Here is an 18,657-nt window from a genome sequence, read left to right as displayed (position 1 = left end):
ACAGGCAGAGTGAATTGGGGTTATAAAATCACAGGATAGAATGTATGGAGTGGAGCATATGCTCTATCTCCACCAGGAGCGAGCCAACTGCTGCTGGGAGGATGGGGCTGCGAATGGCCTCCGGACCAAACACTTGCTCGATTTGCACGCCTGCACGGCTGCTGGTGGATCCAGCTGCTCCTTCCCCTGGCTGCCTTACACAGCCGCAGGGACGCTCATGCCCAGGCACAGAGGGACAGAGCAGCTCCTTGGGGACCTGAGAGCAGGCAAGACCTGGTCTGGGAAAAACATGTTCTCCGGCCCCACAGCTGCCAAGAACATTGTAGGTAAAGCTAAGACATAGCAGGCTGGTACTTGAATGAGAAGTAGCTTACGCCAGGTGCTTCAGGGTGCAGTTTCTACTTTGAGCAGGTGGTACTTTCTACCTCTGGTATCGTCCCTTTCAAGCTGGTGGAGGAATTCCCGAAGGCAGTTGTTGGGAGAAGTGATAAAGTCCATTTCCTTTAGTAGGAGTTACATTTAAGCTTCTACTGAATAGTGTATTGCACCCTGAATATGTCATTTTCAACAGGGCAGTCACTTCTCTCCCCCAAGGGAGCAACCAATGCTGTGCTGTCCTGAGAGGAGAGCAAATGTCAGTTACTGTGATTTCATGATCAATTATGCTCTTGTTATCAAATCTTAGAGTGAAAGACAAGATGTACTGTTTTAAACATGCAATTTTGGCAATAGTAATTTTCTCCAGAATGCCTTTTTTTTCCCAAATGTTGGTGTGAAATAAACTTTTAAGAGCAATGAGAATATGTGTGTAATTTTCTCATCCTAAAATTTATGTTCATCTATTTTCTGCAACAAGTAATCAAAAGTCTCCTGTAAGAGTACATGAAACAGGATTTCTCTTTTTTATTTCTTGGGAGATGGCCATCATTACATCGGGCCAGAGCTATGAGTCAGGGCTGCTGTTTCCTATCCTGAAGTGAGGAATCTCTCTCAGGAAGTCCTGTGTTGTGCTGGAGATCAGAGCAGGTGATAATGGTCTCATCTGGCTTTGAAATTTATGAGAAGGAGATAGGACATGTAATGGAGTCATTATTTTGTTTTAGTCCATTCTTCACATTGCAGCACTTGGAGATGTAAAAGCCGTGTGGTGACCAGATGGAAGGGGCAGGGAACAGGGAAGAGCAGTAGGACGACTTCCCCATTACTAGCAAGAAAATCCTGAATAGAAGCAAAAAATGCTGGGAAAATATGTAAGTTATTTCATCCATACAGATGACTTTAGAAAGAAATATAGGTTATTGGAATCCCTCACCCTAATCTGAGAGGAGATGGGAAGAGGAGGGAAAGGTCAGAGAATATGGGCTAAAAAATATGAGAAAAGATGAGTGGTTGCATCCCCTAGAACCTGAATCAACTCTGCTTGAGGTATAAACATCAGCAGAGGACGGACTCTCAATTCTCAAATGAAAATGGAAAAACACTCAAGGAACATGAACTTAAAAATAAGATAACTAGGGCTGAGAAGAAGGAAATGGATGACATTCATGTGAAGTTTAGAAATACTCCAAATTGCAAGAATAAAAAAAAATTCCTCCTCCAATTTTCCTGTAATCTTCCACATGCTTCATTCAGAACTCTGGGACTCAAAATTGCCATTGCATCCAGGTTCAAATTTTTGGCTTATTTGCCGAGGTTTTGTTTTCTTGTTCTCTTTAATTCCATTCCTAAATATCTGTTCGGTAACTCTCAGTTTCTAGTGTTTTCTATTTGGAGCTGGGCAAAATAATTTCTTCCATCAATTCTTAAACTTCCAATCTACCTTATTTTGTGGCCATGAGAGGAAAATGCATTTTCAAATCATTAGAAAACTGTATTTGAGTCAAAATAATATGTTTATTTCATTGTGGACCTAAAATTAATTTTAAGATGACATTAAATAGTTGAAACTTTTCAAGGTAATCTGTACTAAAACTTTGTTTTATTTTATGAGTAAATACTGAACACTCTTGAATTGCTCAATCTAGTAAAACTAAGATGGAAAGGGGATATGAGTTTTCATAAAGACATTTGGGAGGTAAACTTCAAAGACAAAGAATTAGTTAATAATACTGGCATGAGATCAAGTGGATGCAAGCCGATTATTAATACATTCAGACTGGAAATTTAGAGAGAGATTTCCATCCATCCGTCCAAGAAGTGATATTCTGGTAATGGGAGCAGAGAAATTCACCGTTTTGGGCTGCAGTTGGGTACGTTAATGAAAACGATTGTATCGCAGAATCCTTAGGGACAGAAAATGAGGCTTGTGATGTGGATCAGTTGGTATCTGATGTTTAGGTGTCAGCAGCTGAGTTTGAAAAGAGACTTGGTTGTTTATTTGCACCATTGCTTTATTCTATTAATCACATGCTTCAGGACTTTTGTTTGCAGTCTGCGGAGGTCAGTAAGGGTCATTTTTACTTTTCATTTGTGCATTGCTAGACTTCTAGGTTGGTCTCTTTTTCACCTCTGAACCATGAAAGAGCAGGAAGTAGGCTAGGGCCCCTAATCTCTGCATGTATCTCACTCATAAACTCAAGTTTAAAGTGATCACCAGATTTGGGGTAAGGAAAGATTTCCTTGTTGATCAGATTATCAGGAACTACTGCAGACGAAGGGATTGTCTTCGTCTGTCTTAATTTCTTAGGACTTGCAGGAGATTTCACCTAACAGTTTCCTTCTATTACAAGGATTTGGGCTATTGGCAATGCCTTTTTGCCTTTTTGCTTCCTGGGGCTCATTAAGTTTGCAGCTGCTTTATGATGAAGTGTAAAGTTTGTAACAGACTGCTGGGGAGCATCCTGGGGCCAGTGGTGTGTGGGGACACATCAGGCAGGATGCCTGTGGACTCTCCAGTCTGATCATCTGTGAAAGTCTGCACTTGCTGGCCCAGCTGACCCCTTCTGGCCTTATTTCCTACATTCCTTATTCTTCTTTTCAAAAAAAGTGCTTCCAAATGTCAATTTTAATTCAATCTGAAATGAGTTGTCTTTCATGATGTGTCAAACTGGCTAGTGACTAAAACATCATTGAAAAACCAACCTGGTCACACAGGAGCCCCTTCATGCCCTGGGTTCCTCCATGGCCTTGAGTTTAGATGTAGGAGCCTGCGGGCAGCATGCACACAGCGATCCCTCTGGAGCCAGAAGCCAGAAAACAGGCTGGAAAACAGGCTGGAGCCCTACCTCTGTCCTGCCTCATGTTAGTCTGGGCAGCCCAGTGGACTGGGTAGCTGGGCTTTCCAAAATGCGTCTGCTATAGATCAGAGACGAACTGTCCTGAATCGGGCCAAGGAGGAAGGGAGGCAGCTGTATTTTAGGGGAACACTTTTGAGGGTGGTGTAGGTCAGGCATTGCTGCTGGCTTGGGACTCAGGTGGAAATCACTGTCGGCCCTAAAGTAATGCTCAGGGGAGGACTCAGACTTCCAGCTAACCTAAGGGGCAGTGCTGTGGGAAGGGAACAAAGTGGGGATTTAGGAAATTGGCAGGCAGGAGGGGGCCTAGCTCTTCTTTTTCTGACACAACTCTCACTTGTGGAGCCACTTGGCGTACCAGGTGGCTCTGACACAAGAAAGCATCACAGAGCTGCTGGAGAAGCCTTGCTGATGAATTATTTTGAAGCTACCGTTGTGCAGCAGCTTAGCAATTAATCAAGGAGAAAGATGAATCGAAGCTACAATGGGCTGTAAGATCCCGGTACTCTGCTTTGTAACTTGCACATGCTAAAGACATAAAATGGTTATGATGGCTTCTTCCTTCCTTTCCAACCTAAAGATAGTAAAAAAATCTTCTCCCCCCCCCCCCCCCCCCCTTGCATGAAACAGACAAGTAAGCTGCAACGATTCCTGTGGTGCACTGTTTTAATATGTGCTGTTTAATTATACTTTTATGACTGGGAACAGGTAACAGTGTTCATGCTAAAAATATTTAGACATATGGATTCCCCTTGTATTCAGAGTTGTTTTCATCTACCAGACTCATAAAGTAGTGAAGCTACATGATAATGCCATATGTATAATAAAAGCACATTTTTCGAAGACTACATAAATGCATACTACTAAAATACAGATATTTTGCTAAGGAAATTAAAAATGAAAGATAGGTTTAAAACATTGTTAAAGACTATAATGGGAATGGCAAGTGGCATAATGGGAATAATGCCATGGGATTATCCTTGGGCAATAGGGAATAACCAGAATGAGATAGTATTAAGGACAATAAGTCCAATCCTGCAGAGTGCGAGCAATCCTGAGAAGTGCTGAGCCTGCTCAGCTCATGGTGAAGTCAGTGGGAGCTGAGGGCATTGAACACCTCTGCAGGATGAAGCCTGAGTCAGAGACTTCCAACCTAAGGCTGTCATTTTTAGCCTGGATTTTTATGAGATGCCAATTTGATTTTTATGAGATGCCAATTTGGATGTCTTTAGGGGGACCCTGGCACACTGAGAACCACTCAGAACAGCAGCCAAATTTGTCTGAGTGGGCCTGATCCACCTGCCACTTATATTTAAGGACAGATCCCCATTGCCCTCTGTTTCTGGCCCTGTTATCAGGAGGCACCCTAAGCATGTTGAAAATTGGCTGAGGGAGGTATGGAAGCAGCACATCTCAAAAATCCTGTGCTGCTGGCACTCTGGTTAGGTGGAGCCAGCTTAACTCCATTTTCAATTGTGAGATGGCCAAGTTGTGCAAGCGCTTCTGCCCATTTCATTCCTTAGCACAATAAACCCCTATTTTACATGCTTCAGATAGCCAAGGTTACAGAGCTGTAAGGACAGTGAGAGTCACGTATCTTGATTTCAAGCAAACAGTTTCCTTGGATGGAAAAATAACATTTTTGATTCCCTGAGCGAAAAAACCTGGAAAAGCTATCTCGCCCTTTTCCAGAGTCCAAGCAGGATTGTTTTAATAACCTTATTAACAAGGTCTATGTGAAATACTAGTGACTATGGCCTTGATCCTGCAATTTTAACACGACTGTCCATGACCATAGAGTGAAGGTGGGTATGTGTGAAGCGTTTGGAGGACTAGGGGCTGTGACCCTGTTCCAACTGAAAACATCAGAGAGTTACCAAGTGTTGTTGAGTTTAGGGGTGCAGGATCAACCCCACTGCCAAACCCAGTGTGCATTTCCACAGGGCAGGTCCAAAACAAGCCCACAGTTTTTGGCTGGTGGAAGTGAATTCAGATCTCTTATGTGCTCCTTCTCTCCAGCCGTGCTGTGAAAGCTGCTGTGAGAGTAGGAGGCTTCACTCTGGCCCCTCCAGGCAGTCTCAGGGTGTCTCCTGGAGCTATTAATTTCCTTCTCCACCATGCAGGGATGCAGTGAGCCCATTGCCTCGCAGCTGAATCGGCAGAGCTCTTTCTTAATTTTCTTAGGTGGGAAGTTGAGAAATTTAGCCCCTTTGGGGGCTCATGGATTTTTTGTAGCCTGGCCCCAAAAACTCATTGTATTTAGCTGTGTTTCCATGCCTGTTTTGAGCTCTATTTTAGCTGCTGCAGCAAAATCACCTCTGTGAGATAAGGGGAGTCAGAAGAGCCCTGCTGGGGGGGGGGCAGTCATTTGGTTTGGTTCAGTTCAGGCCAAAATTCTCCAGTGGCATGGAAGCAGCTCCTGCAACACATCGTCTGTGCCTACACTGTATGAGAAAAGAGTCTGGGCTGCTGGGAAGGTGGCATGGCTCATCTCCTCCTGCTGTCACCCTTCTCTGGCCCCAGCATGGGCAGCAGTGCAAGGAGGTCCAACCCATGGGTGATCCTTGGGAAATCTGGAGCAGGAGGTGTCCCCACAGTGGGCGGCCATGTGGCTTGAGGAGGCCAGCTTGCTCTTGCAGCACAGCCTAGCATGTCTGTGCTGCATCTCCAACCCTGACCATCTCATACTTGCCTGGATGTTGGCCTAGGAGCTCTCCATCAGCGTGGGAGTGAGGCCAACCTCAGGAGAGGACTTTCGGGAGAAGGTCACCCATGATGAGACATTTGTTTCTCTGAGGCCAGGCTAGACCTCAGGCTGCCCTTCCCTGGCTGTGGAGTGGGGACAGCAGTGGCTCTTCCAGGAGCAGCTTCTTCAGTGTTCAGGTACACCTTCAATACGGACAGCTTCCACAGCTGCTCCTAAAATGCTGCTGCCTTGTCCCTTTAGAAGGCACCTGAAGGTACCTCTCAATTCTTCAGTGTACCTTCGGCACTCTGAAACCACTCGTAAATACCCTTGTTAAAACATGCACTTCAGCATAATCACGATGAGCCTAACTGCTAAGTCCAGCCTTACAGGGAGGATGGCACTTACGTCCTTAAATGTATAATATAGAACATCCACATTCATATTTTTAGTAGCATATAGCAGTGGTCCAGCCTTTAGTGTACTGTATGTACTTTTAATAATCTCCATAAAAGCCTGATTTTCAATCCCTAGGCTCAAGCTGACAGTGTAAATAAAATCACCCAAATCCACAGGGTAAGAGAAATGAAAATGACAAGGATTAAAATTTTGTCAAACCTCTTTCTTTTTAAAATTCTGCTTCCCTTCCAATTGGATCACGACCCTCTGTGTGCACAGCTTAAGACCAGACGGTATGCTTTCACTTTTATTCCGCTCTGCAGCAGGCTTACAGTATTTAGTGAAAGTCTGTAAAGAATGTGTGCTGTGTAGAGAGTTAATACCATAATCCCCTATCGTTAGGGTCAAATGCTGAATAGAGCAGAAGAATTAGAAAATATGTTACATACAATGGCAGAAAAAATGCATCAGCATGCTGTTCTGTTAACACACGCATTCATTACCAACAAGTAAATGACAATGAGGTAATAGAGTATATTAAGAGATGTGTACTTCAAGTCTAGTGTGTGTGTTGTTATGAGAACCTAAGACTTTGAGTGAGAATCTGACTCTGTGGATACACACACATCGCAGGGTTCTTTTTTACATATAATTGCATCTTTCTAGGAAGCACTTTGATGCAAAAAATGAGCTTTTAAAATTATTTGGTGGAGATGAACTTTGAATACTCCTTTTTTTTTAATTTCCTGTGAAGTGCAATATCTATATTTTGCTATCCAAGCATGACAATACATCTGTCTCTAGCGAACTGCTGAGCATGAATTGCGGTAATTTTAGCTAAGGAAGTATTCAGAAAACAATCCTAGTGCTTGCCTTTCAAGAGATCCTTAGGGGGCTAGCTACTTACATCATATAGAAATAGCATGGGTGTTTCATTCCCTTGGGTTTCAGGGAAAAAATGAGTCAGTATGTGCTGGAGGAGTGACAATTTCCTAGAAAGAGAAGAGAGATTTAGAATATACATTTTGTATATAGTGTTGCCTGATACCAATTGCAAAATATAAGAATCACAAGATCTAAAAATCTTATCATTATGAGTTAGTGTATTGTGTCTTCCTGGAAGAAAAAGGCTGAGCTTCACAAGAAGAGGGGTGACCCTATGGAATAGGAAGAGATATAGAAGTTATTTGGCTGCTGGTACTGACACTAAGTAGTGTCTGATTCCCTAATTATTCCTGCTGATTTAGCCTGGTTATTAAGGGAGAGAGACAGTGCTGAGCTGGAGACAGGATGAAGGTACTTAAAAAACATCTTGCAATAGCTGGTTAATGACAAACTGTGGAAAGCACTGCAGCAACATGTAACCTCAAGACTTTGTCCAGTGCAAGCATGTTATCTTATCTCATAACTGATCGATTGTAAATAGTACCAGGCTGCACTTTACCAAACTGACCATGTAAGGTCTTACATAGACACATGTGCTGGCTGTGTACTGTCACCTGCACAATGTTTACAATTTGGTGTTATTTTCCTACAGTAAGAGTTGGGAGTGGTCAGGAAATTACTTTTATCTGAAGAAAAAAACAACAAAAAAATTATTTTAATTTCTCAAAAGCTATGTTCATTTTTAATAAATTCAGAAAATTCTCAGTTAAAAATCCACATTTCCTACAAAAGGTCTTCCTCAAAAATTGCTTGACTGGTAATTGAAGTTAAAGAAATTTCAATTTTTATATCTTTTAGGTTCCTGAAGGGAGAAAAAATTATTTATGGGGCTGTTGTTTCTCATAACTTGTGCATTGAAATAAATGTATTTTAGTTTTGAAAGTTTTCTAAAATTCTCTTTGAACATTTTCAAATTTTGTGAATGGAGCCTTAAGCAGTTGAGCACCTCTGACAGACAGCGAATGGCAGGCAACATTAGCAGGGTCAGGACGAAAGGTGTTAGTGTCCTGCACCTGAGTTGTTGTGTCCCATAGTGGTCCCATCATTAGAGGTGAAAATTGCTAAAGGCTTCCTTTCCTTTTAATCCTCATGAATATTTTTTTTTACCTACTTTACAACATTCTGACAGTTCTTCCTTCAAAGTTGCACTACTGTGAAAACAAATTTAGAAACATTAGTTAAAAAGGAATCTGTCCTGGTTTCGGCTGGGATAGAGTTAACTTTCTTCCTAGTAGCTGGTGTAGTGCTATGTTTTTGGTTCAGTATGAGAAGAATGTTGATAACACACTGATGTTTTCAGTTGTTGCTAAGTAGTGTTTATACCAAGTCAAGGACTTTTCAGCTTCTCCTGCCCAGCCAGCAAGAAGGCTGGAGGGGCACAAGAAGTTGGGAGGGGACACAGCCAGGACAGCTGACCCAAACTGGACAAAGGGGTATCCCATATCGTGTGATGTCATACCCAGTATACAAACTGGGGGGAGTGGGGCTGGGGGGGGGATCGCTGCTCAGGAACTAACTGGGCAATTGCATTGTCCATCAGTTGTTTTGTATATTCCGACACTTTTATTATTGTTGTTGTCATTTAATTATTGTTATTATTATCATCATTATTATTTTCTTCCTTTCTGTCCTATTAAGCTGTTCTTATCTCAACTCATGAGTTGTACTTTTTTTCTGATTGTCTCCCCCATCCCACTGGTGGGGGGAAGTGAGTGAGCAGCTCTTAGTTGCTGACTGGGGTTAAACCACGACAGAGTCTTATCACCGAAATACAAAAATCTTCCCCCATCTAGGTGCATCGTTTTCATATGCATCCATTGGTGTCAAAGACATTTTTGATCTGGGTAAAATTCAGCTTTATGTTTTAGTCTTCATAATCTCAGGTATACATTTATTTCTACCCTTAGGCAGTAAATGTAGAGAGCTATAGGTAAATGCTGGATATTGAGTTTATTTAACCACACTTACTACAGTACGGTGGACAGCCAAAGCCAGGCTGTGCCAGACTGCTGCCCAAGTAAATCCTGGTGAAGAGATTCGTAGAGACTGAGCTGCATATACCTGGCTGCAACTCATGGTAGTAGGAGTGCTGCAGGTTTTCTAAGGGAAGAACGTCTCACCTGGAAACTGCAGACTTCATGAGTGGGTATTATTTAAAACAATAGATTATGCATATTGGTCTTGGCTCAGTTTAATATCTGAGTGAGTCAGCAGGCTGAAATAATTAGAAATTGTGACTAGGAACGGAAAGGGAGTGTGATAGATTAAATCAAAGAAACAAAACCTGTTGTTTCTTTGGTGACAGGAGAATACACAACAGTAGAAGATAAAGTATTGATACGGAGTTTCTTCTCGAAGACAAAATAAAAAATACGCAAGATAATTCAGGTGAGTGAAGGATTATTCAGGTTGGTGCATGTGAACAAGTGGTTCAGCTCTAGAAATGAGCCAACAAATCTAGAGCAAGAATCTGATAATAATCACTGCCGTGGCTAATTTTAGGGCTAAAAACCCACAAAAGACCTTTGCGAAGTTGCTGATAGCACTGCCAGCCTGGGGCAAGAGGAGGAGAAGGGCAGGCTGGGCCACCAGGGCTGTGAGCGGGAGGTATGGCCCCGTCCCTGGTGCCTGGTCTTTGCTTTCCGTACAGCTCTCTTGGTCAGGCTCAGACAATTAAATGCTGTACTGGTGGGTTGCTCGTGTTTTGTGCAAGGACAATTAGTGCCCATTCACTATAAATGCCTGGATTGAGGTTGATTGTCTTAGAGATGGTTATTTTCTAAGATCTAATTTCGGGTTCAGCTGAGTGGAATCAAGCCGGAGATATGACTGCCGAGCGCTCAAGTCTGTGCACAGCAGATGCAGACATTTTTCAGACAAATTAGTGAAGAGACCTCTGTGATGCACACAAACTGCTCGGTAATGATTATGGATATTGTTTGGATGTTTCAGTGCTCATGATATGACTATACGGGGTTAAATCAACAGTACTGTTGGGAAAACAAGGAAAAAAAAGGGAAAAAGAAAAGTATCGTTTGCTTAAATGAGCAAGTTGTGTACACTCTGCTCAACATCAATTTACATCTTCTCGTGTGGCTCCACACAACTCTGTCCTGTGGTTCAGAAGGGGATTGACTCAGTGAATCACCCAGGAAATGTTCTCTCGCAGAGGCATTCAGTTCCCTTTGCACTCAGTAACACACAAGTAGCTGGGAACAAAATTTTCCCCCACAGCTTCCTTACATAATCAGTGCATGCCCCACATCCCTCTTTGGGATGAAAATTATTTTAGAAGAAGGGAAATGAACTCTTTCTGGCAATATCCCCACCCTGTTCAGGTCAATGGCAGCTGCGCATCTTTGGGTGCTTTTGGAAAGGATCTAAGGCTGTCTGGTATGTTTTGAAAGAAGTGATGTCTAACTTATTTCTTAATATTGGTCTCTAAGCATAGAAACCCAAAAGTGAACAGGTTTGGGTTAACCCTGAAGGAATTCACTCTTCTGAAAAAGTGAGGTGACAGTATGTTTTGAAGAAGTTTTTATGAAGAAGTTATATTTGCTTCTCGCAGTATTTATATAGCCTCTACGAGTACAACTTCTGACTGTCTTCCAAATACCTAAATATGCCAGTGTCTTTAATTTTTCTTTCTTTTTTTCAGCCTGTAGGAAAAGTAGCTTGATTAGCATGTTTTTATTTGCTTGTGTTTGTGCTTAGATGTGCTTGTACCTGGCAACTGTGTGTGAAGAAATTAATGAGGCAAAGTTAAGTCAGAGAGATGAGTTTTGCAATTAACGCTGAGTGTGGTGAGATCTATAGTTATTCTCATCTCTTGTGAAAATTAATTAACTTGCCATAGGAGAATTGTGTCTCCTGCCTTCATGGGTTTCTCTACATTGGTTGGCATTTCTTGGTTTTGATAGCACATACCAGCTGCAGGATGTAATGTGATGCAAAATCCATCCATGAACAGTGTCAGGAAGACTGGATGATTTGCCACTCATGCCACTGCTCCTTTTTCAAAGAAATTGGTGCAGATGCACCATTAGGATAGAGGAAAAGCATCATTTATTTGAACAGAAGGATTCTGACTGATTTAGAAAATGCCCAGCAAAACGTAAAACACAGCATGTCATACTCATTTGCTCATTTGCAAATAGCAACCATTCACAAATCAAACCCCAACATTATATTTCAGAGAAAATAAAAACTTACACCTACCTTTGAAAAGTAACATAAAGCTTGATTTCACCACACATGTAGTCACAGGCAGAACTCATCACTGTCACCAGATAGCTCTTGTGAACTCAGTACACACATGTTTTCACTTCCATGGTTTTCATTGTAGTGTTCCTGATGACTGCCAGTTTATTGCCTTGGAAGCTACAGTCTGAGTGCTTTGTTAAACCTGTCTCCTTATAAGCTTCTTCTCTGTCCTCCTTTTTTTGATTTGGTGTTGGAAAACTCTGTGTTAAGCTATCCTTCATGCTGAAAGGAAACCACCACAGTGCAGAACAAAGTATTTTTTAGAAAGTGCTGAATTCACACACACAAAAAATTGTTCCAAGGAACTGAAGGAACTGACAACAGCTCCTGATCATATTCAGTGAGTAGTCAATTAAAACATGCATTTGCTGGAATTTAGGAGAAGTCAAGAACATTTTCCACTTTGCAATACATTTCTGTCCTCTCTTTTCAAAGCAAAAGTGTTATTAAAGAATGTAAACCAAAACACCAATATCAGAAAGCACAAGCCTAATGCAGAGAAACACTTTTGTACCAAAATAAGTATTTTTAAACATTTTTTTTCTTACCCATTTGTGCATCAAACCAAAAAAGTGCATCAAAATACATCTTTTTCACAGTGCTACAGCATCTCCGCATTTTTGGGACCACAGAATCCCCAGGTTATCCTTAATGGAGTACTGGCACCAATCTCAAGGCAATTTTTCATAATATGAGTTGTTCCACAATTTTTGGCTCATTCAAGTTCCTTTACAGTGGCCTTAGGTTCATATAGATCCCCTGAGTATTGTCTGTAGAAATGGAAATACAGGTCATAGACAGTCACAGACAATAAAGGAAGGGAAAGCATAAATAAATGGGCCCTGATCCTGCATCGTGTTTAACTGTCTTGATGCTCTAGGTAATTCTATCACAATGAAGATTGTGGGGTATAAATGCAATTCTATAATTTAACTCATCTGTAATCTGCATCTGTATGGAAATGAGTTCTGACTCTCTATTTCAGGGCAGAAGTCCCCCTGGGACACCTAAAAGTAAAGTTTGCTGCAAAGATGTTTGCTCATTTTGTGTACAATGTTTTGCTTCTTGCGTTAGGTCCCGCGTGGGTCAAAGTTGCTTTACATCACCTTGACTGGTTCCAAAGGAAATCTTCAAATAATCCAGGATCGTTGCAACATTGTCTGTTGAAATATATCCAGGTAAGTCAGCATGGCTTAACTTGGGCAAATGAAATCAAGTAAACTTATATCTGTCTTGCATAATTCAGCTTGGGTTTGCTTCCTACCTGCTGCACAGGATGCTCACAAAGCACCAGAGTATTCTTCAGGTAATGCACACAGCACAGACAGGGACTGTCATTATATCTTAACAATTTAGGAGATGAAGGGGAGAAATGTTAATGCTTTGCATTTATTTACTTTTACAGCATGCCATAAAGATTAAAAATACATTGTACACAAGTGCAGTATTTAATGTAGCACTTTAATTACATTCAAGTGTGTTACTAAATAGTCTTGAGAAAACCTTAATGACCAGCTGTTCTACCCTCTTCCCATATGTCAGAAATGGTTTCAGAAATCACATTCTGGGACAGTAAGGTTGTATAATTAGACAGTGTATAGTTAACACTTCTAGATTTTCCTCTTAAACTGCGGGCCCTTTTCACTAACATATTGTGGTTTGGTGCCAGTTTGGCACAACACAATTATGCTATGTGCCAAACTGCAACTGAGATGTACAAACTCTCAGAGACATGTTATGATCGCACCATTATCTCTTTATATCTTTTTCATCATTAGGACTGGATGCTTTTTATGTTATGTAAGATTCAGCTTTTTATGGCCAACAAATAAACTTAGCAAATAGGACTATAAATTTTTAATACTTCTTCCATAATTCCATTTGTCTAATAAGAATTAGGTGGCTACTGTAACCCCACATCAGTTTTCACCAAAAAAGGCATCATTCCAAGAACAGCAGCTATGGACAAAAATTTCAAAGGAGGTACCTTTTGGCCCAGTTCAGGAATGCACTTAAGCACATGCTTAGCGTTAAGCACATGAGTGCTTATATAGAGGCATGCGCTGAAGCTGGATCAGAAAATGGTTTATGCCAAACAAACAAAATAAACCCTTTCCGGAAGTAAGCAAGTATACGGGCCGGGCCGCTCGGTCTTTTGAACAATTATCATCCCTCTTCCTGTTAACATCTAAAAATGACAGTGTTTTTCTGGGACGTTTATTATTTTGCAAGACAAAACACATCCACACTTTGCAAGGCTGGGGGGGGAGTTTGTGTGAATACATTAAACTCAAGCGGCCAGCCGAGCCGTCAGCACGCGGTGCACAGACGATCCATCCTGGCTGAGCGGAGGGGGGGCTGCGGGAGGCAGCAGCTTCACCATCCTCGCAAGAGAGGTTTACGGCAGGTTTTTGGTTGTTTTGGTTTTGTTGGGGTTTTTTTCTTTTTTTTTCCTGAGCTTCAATTTCCAACGACTTATTTAGATGTAAGCAATGACAGCTGTAATCATGTTTTAAATCTTGCTTTGTATCCTTAGTTATAATGTTGTTCAATTAATATTCAGAATAATGGAAGTGATGTGCCCCTTTGAAAAAGACTTGAATGCAGGCCAAAGCTTTGGGAAACTGATTCTCAAGAGGATTAATCAGCATTTAAAACTTGCATTAATAAAAATCTGATCTTCTACTGTGTGGCATGCATAATACTTTTCATTTTTAAGCATTTTATTTTAATAGTGTGGTATCCTTTGTCCTGATTTTTAAAGGGATTTTAAAATCTAACTCCTTCAGATCAATCCTGCTTTGACCCCTGTGCATTCTTTTACTGAATATAAAAACGTTAAAGAAATCCTTAGTTCACAAATACCTCTATTACTAAGGATGAGCAAAGTACAGTGGACAAGCACGCTTGTAATAGAAATGATATATAGCTTCCACAGGAATTTATGTTAGGCAAGGGTTCACCTTTTCATGTAAATTATTGATGCAATAAAAACACAAATTTACGCATAATTACTTAAAAGTTTGAAGGTAAATTATACCCTGAGAACACACGGAGAGCCCTGGTAGGCTCCATAAAAAGTGCTCTCCGTTTTTCACATGACTTTGCAGTCTGTTATAAGGAATATTATTGTACCCTATGCCAACAAGATTGAGTCTATATCTGAAAGACAGACTTAATCTATGTTTTGTGTTCTCTTGATCTTATTAGTGGGTTAGAGAAACAAGAGGATTTTGTATAAAGTTTCGCATATAAATTCAATTCTAGTAAACCAGCTAATTTACATGCTAAACAGCCAGCAATTGGTAAGATAGTTTTGTTTCATGTCAACTGCAGAAGCTAAATGTATTTTATAAATACTAGAAAACATTATTTCTTCTGAAGAGGCATTTTAATAGCAAATAGCTCACTCAGATCTTCTACGAAGCAGAGAAATCTAGTTGAGAAATTCTTGTATCCTTACTCATGTTATTGAAAGGCAACAGTTTGTGCTCTGAGTATGGACCATCTGCTTTTGCTTTGTTTCATACCTAATGTGATGCTTCAGTTCATCATAAATGCAATGAGTTCTCTCAATGCTGCCAGAGGTTCTTAAAAGATATTTTTATAATCTTGCTGCCTTCTAGAAATAGAAGGTAAATGTGTCTTGTTTAAAAACAGTAACAGTAAAATATCTTGTATCTAATAGAACATCAAAAACTGCAGTCTCTTAGGCACTGGGAAGGAGGACTAGACTTTGAAATACTGCAAAGAAAAATGAATCACGAAAAATATGCCTTCTTTACCTACAGTGGACAGTGCACCCAACATGAGAAATGAAGCATGAGAGGGACGGGCTTTACACAGATGTTCACGTGTTTGAACTAGATGCTGATTTAGTTTTTCTGGAGTAAAAAGGGTAAGGCTCCAACTTAAGTTGTTCTGTCTCTGAGTTCCCAAGATCTAGGTCTGGCCCAGTGATACACAGTGATCCCATCAATTGCATAGAGATAACAGGAGCAAGTCCCCACTCTTCATGTACTCTGAGAGGGACAAGCAGGAGTTACTTTGGTACCACCTCATTATCCTATCAAGCACTACCTGCCTGTTTCTGGTTTCAGAGGATATCTCTGACACTACTGCTTACAGACCAAAGTATCTCTCCATGAGTGAAATCCTGGCCCTAAGAAGTCTATGACAAAACACATGGTCCCAATTTCCAGCTGTGCTAGGACATTCTCTTGAGTTGATAGACACCTAGATTCAAAACCAAAAGGCTGGATAAAGTGTATATGAGCCTTCTACCTATTAGATAAATACCCAGACACTGGCTGTCATCTCTAGCCTCCCCCATCCTCACCATCCCCAACGAACCTCACTCCTGTCTGTCTTTGGTCCTCTCTGAAGAGGGATAGAGAAGTCCCTTTGAAATTCAGTCTGCAGCATTCAGAGCCTCAAACATAGGTCCATAGCTAGCATATAAGGCTGTGTCTAATTTGGAAATAAGGTAGATGGGGGCCCACCCTCTCGCACTGCAGTATCATGACTTGGGTCTGCACCTAAATTTTCTACAAACAGGGTGGTTGTGTGCAACCTGCCTACCAGGAACAGTGCCTGGGAGTGAAGCTCTTTCCCTGCTCTCTGCCTGAGCAATGCCTGAAAGTGAGCTAGCAGCATGTTCTAACTGTGAGACACTGCCACTCCCCAGCCAGGCCAGCAGATTGAGGGATGGCTTTTGGGTCTCTTGCCAACTGCCTCGTACAGGGACGAGAGAGGGAACATCCAAAATGATGGTGAGCAACTATTACAGCTCAGCCTGAGACTTCAAAGTGCGAAGAGGGCAAAAGACCAGTCACCCACTGTGGGGTTTTATTGCAGGAATTGTTACATGCACTAAACTCATATAACCTCTACCACGGAAAAGCAAAGCTATGGTTAAGTGAGAGTGAGTAGGTCTGATGCATCACTGCAGGGAGCCTGGGTCCCATTATCCTGTGTTGCTGGACCACAATCTTCCTTTTGCTATCTTCTACAGTTTTAGTATTCTCTCTTTTTAGGCTCCTAATTGCCACAAGGAACCAACCTCCTTCATGCGGTCAAGGCTGTTATCATTCCCACCATGGCTCCAGCACTTTCGCCTTGCTCCTTGGGGCTTTACGTGCCCCTTGCTCTGCTCCTCCTCCCTGCTTCCCTTGCCGTTTCCAGGCTGCCTTGCTCTGGGCTGTGCCAGTACTGGATTAGGCTGAATACAAGTCCCACATTCTTTATTACGGAGTCAGCATTTCTTCCTTGTTCCTTGCTTGGCTGCTGACCAGCAGGTTATTTTGGGACCTACGCTAGCTGGCCCAGAGCACAGCCATGCCAGGGAGCGTACTAACCACTAAACGCTGCAGAGGATTTTTACCGGCGCCTGAGCCCAAAATGAGGTGCTGTTTTATTTGGGACATAGACATAGTGTAAATATCCCTGAGGAGAAGGGTGGTAGAGGGCAAGGTTTCTAAGTGTCTAGCATGGAAGGGCTAGCTGGAGGAAGGGGAGGCAAGGCTGGGCAGCAGCCCCTTGCAGTGCCTTCCCTGTAACCGGCAGCGCTGCAAACCCACAGGCTGGGTGTGCGAAAGACAGTGCTGTGAGAGGGATTAATCCGTCTGCATGTTTGCCTCTCCTTCCTCTTAGCCACAGATCGGCCCTCACCACTGCTTTCCCAAGCCAGGATGGCACCTCTGCTCCTGGGACATGTGGTGCCCACACCTCCCCCGGGTCAAGGCGAGAAGTGGCAAACCTGCAGCAGCACTGCAGGGTTGTCCTGTGAGTCTTGGTGGGCTGGGACTGGGAGACACTGGTCTAGTAGCCAGGTCATGGTTCAGGCATCTGTCCTCACCCCATACCTCCCCCTTCCAAGACAACGAGCACTGCAAGCACATGGAGCAGAGACCAAGCTGTCGGTCAGGTAGAGCGTGTGTGGGGACAGGCACTGGGTGATGAGAAGGGGCAGGAAGATGGGATGAAAGAAGCAGGATTGAAAATGACAGCTACGAAACGGTTGGGAAAGACAGATTTTGTTGAGCTTTCTGGGTGAGAGTTAATCATCCATGTGTTCTCTGAGCTGGAACGTAATACTGATGTATAGGTATAAAGTGGGACTCCATGAGAAGGTACAGACTCTGCGGTGTCTTAGTTAGGTGCCCTGCCTATGACATACTAATTTTGTTTGGAACCAGAAACAATTTTACGTTCTCTGGTGCACCTGCTCTCTTTGTAAAAGGTTGTGTTGTACTTCAGTGGCCCTTATGCCTGTGGACCCAGGTGGCCACCAATGACTCGTACCTCCTTTATTGGGAGCCAACTTGGAATAACTTATATAGGCCTGAATTTCTGCTTTGGAGAACAGCCCTTTGAAAATGTCTTGTGCTGGACACCTTTCAACATGTGCCATCAGGAGCACGTGCTACCTTCCACCTTCTCAGCTCCGCTGTAGGGGTGCAGGTCTTGGAGGAAGCTTGAGTGGCCTTAGAGCAGCCAGTGAGCAGATGCAGTCAGGTTGTTGTGGTACCCGAGCTACCTTATTTGGAGCCAGGGTAAATCTGCAGGAGCCAGGGTAGCTACCCTCACAACTTGTAGCTGTGTGTGCCCTAAGAACATAGGAGCAGCTGCAGGGCCAATGTCCTGTCTCTAGCAGACAGCAACCATGGATACCTGGAGAACAGTGTTAAATCCCGTGGCAGTCATGATATGTTGCTAGCTTATTGCTTAACCTTTTACTTTCTGTTGCAGTGTTTTTGTGAAAAAAAAAAAAAAAAGGTTATTGTTATACTTGAATTTATCATGCTGTTGAAGAGCACTGGGCGTGAGTCAGCCTTGAGGCAGTAAGATGGACAAGATGAGCTCTTGAAGTACCTTTCTAGACCTATTTCTACAAGTCTATGAGCAGAACAAAATGAACTCAAGATGTTTTCCCAGAAGACAGCAAATAAAGTAACCATTTCTTTGAATCCTGCACAGATTGAATAAGAATAAAATGAATCCCACATCTGGTCCATTCTTTTTTTTTTTCATTTCTTTAAAGAACAGATACAATAACACCATAGACACACACAAAAACCAAGCAGGGAAGATCAAGTCAAGGGTGCCTCAGATTTTACTTTCTGCCTCTTT

General features: G+C 42.2%; 1 protein-coding gene across 1 annotated transcript in view; it reads left to right on the top strand.

Annotated features, from left to right (window-relative positions):
• The window catches only part of PTPN14 (protein tyrosine phosphatase non-receptor type 14), a 488,901-nt gene that overhangs the window by 297,265 nt on the left and 172,979 nt on the right, over positions 1 to 18,657 (top strand). The gene's annotated exons all lie outside the window — the stretch shown is intronic.

The sequence above is a fragment of the Accipiter gentilis genome, chromosome 30, assembly GCF_929443795.1.
Source record: "Accipiter gentilis chromosome 30, bAccGen1.1, whole genome shotgun sequence".
Taxonomy (NCBI): Eukaryota; Metazoa; Chordata; class Aves; order Accipitriformes; family Accipitridae; genus Astur; species Astur gentilis.
Note: the sequence above shows the minus strand (reverse complement) of the source record. Positions and strands in the feature narration are given on the sequence as shown.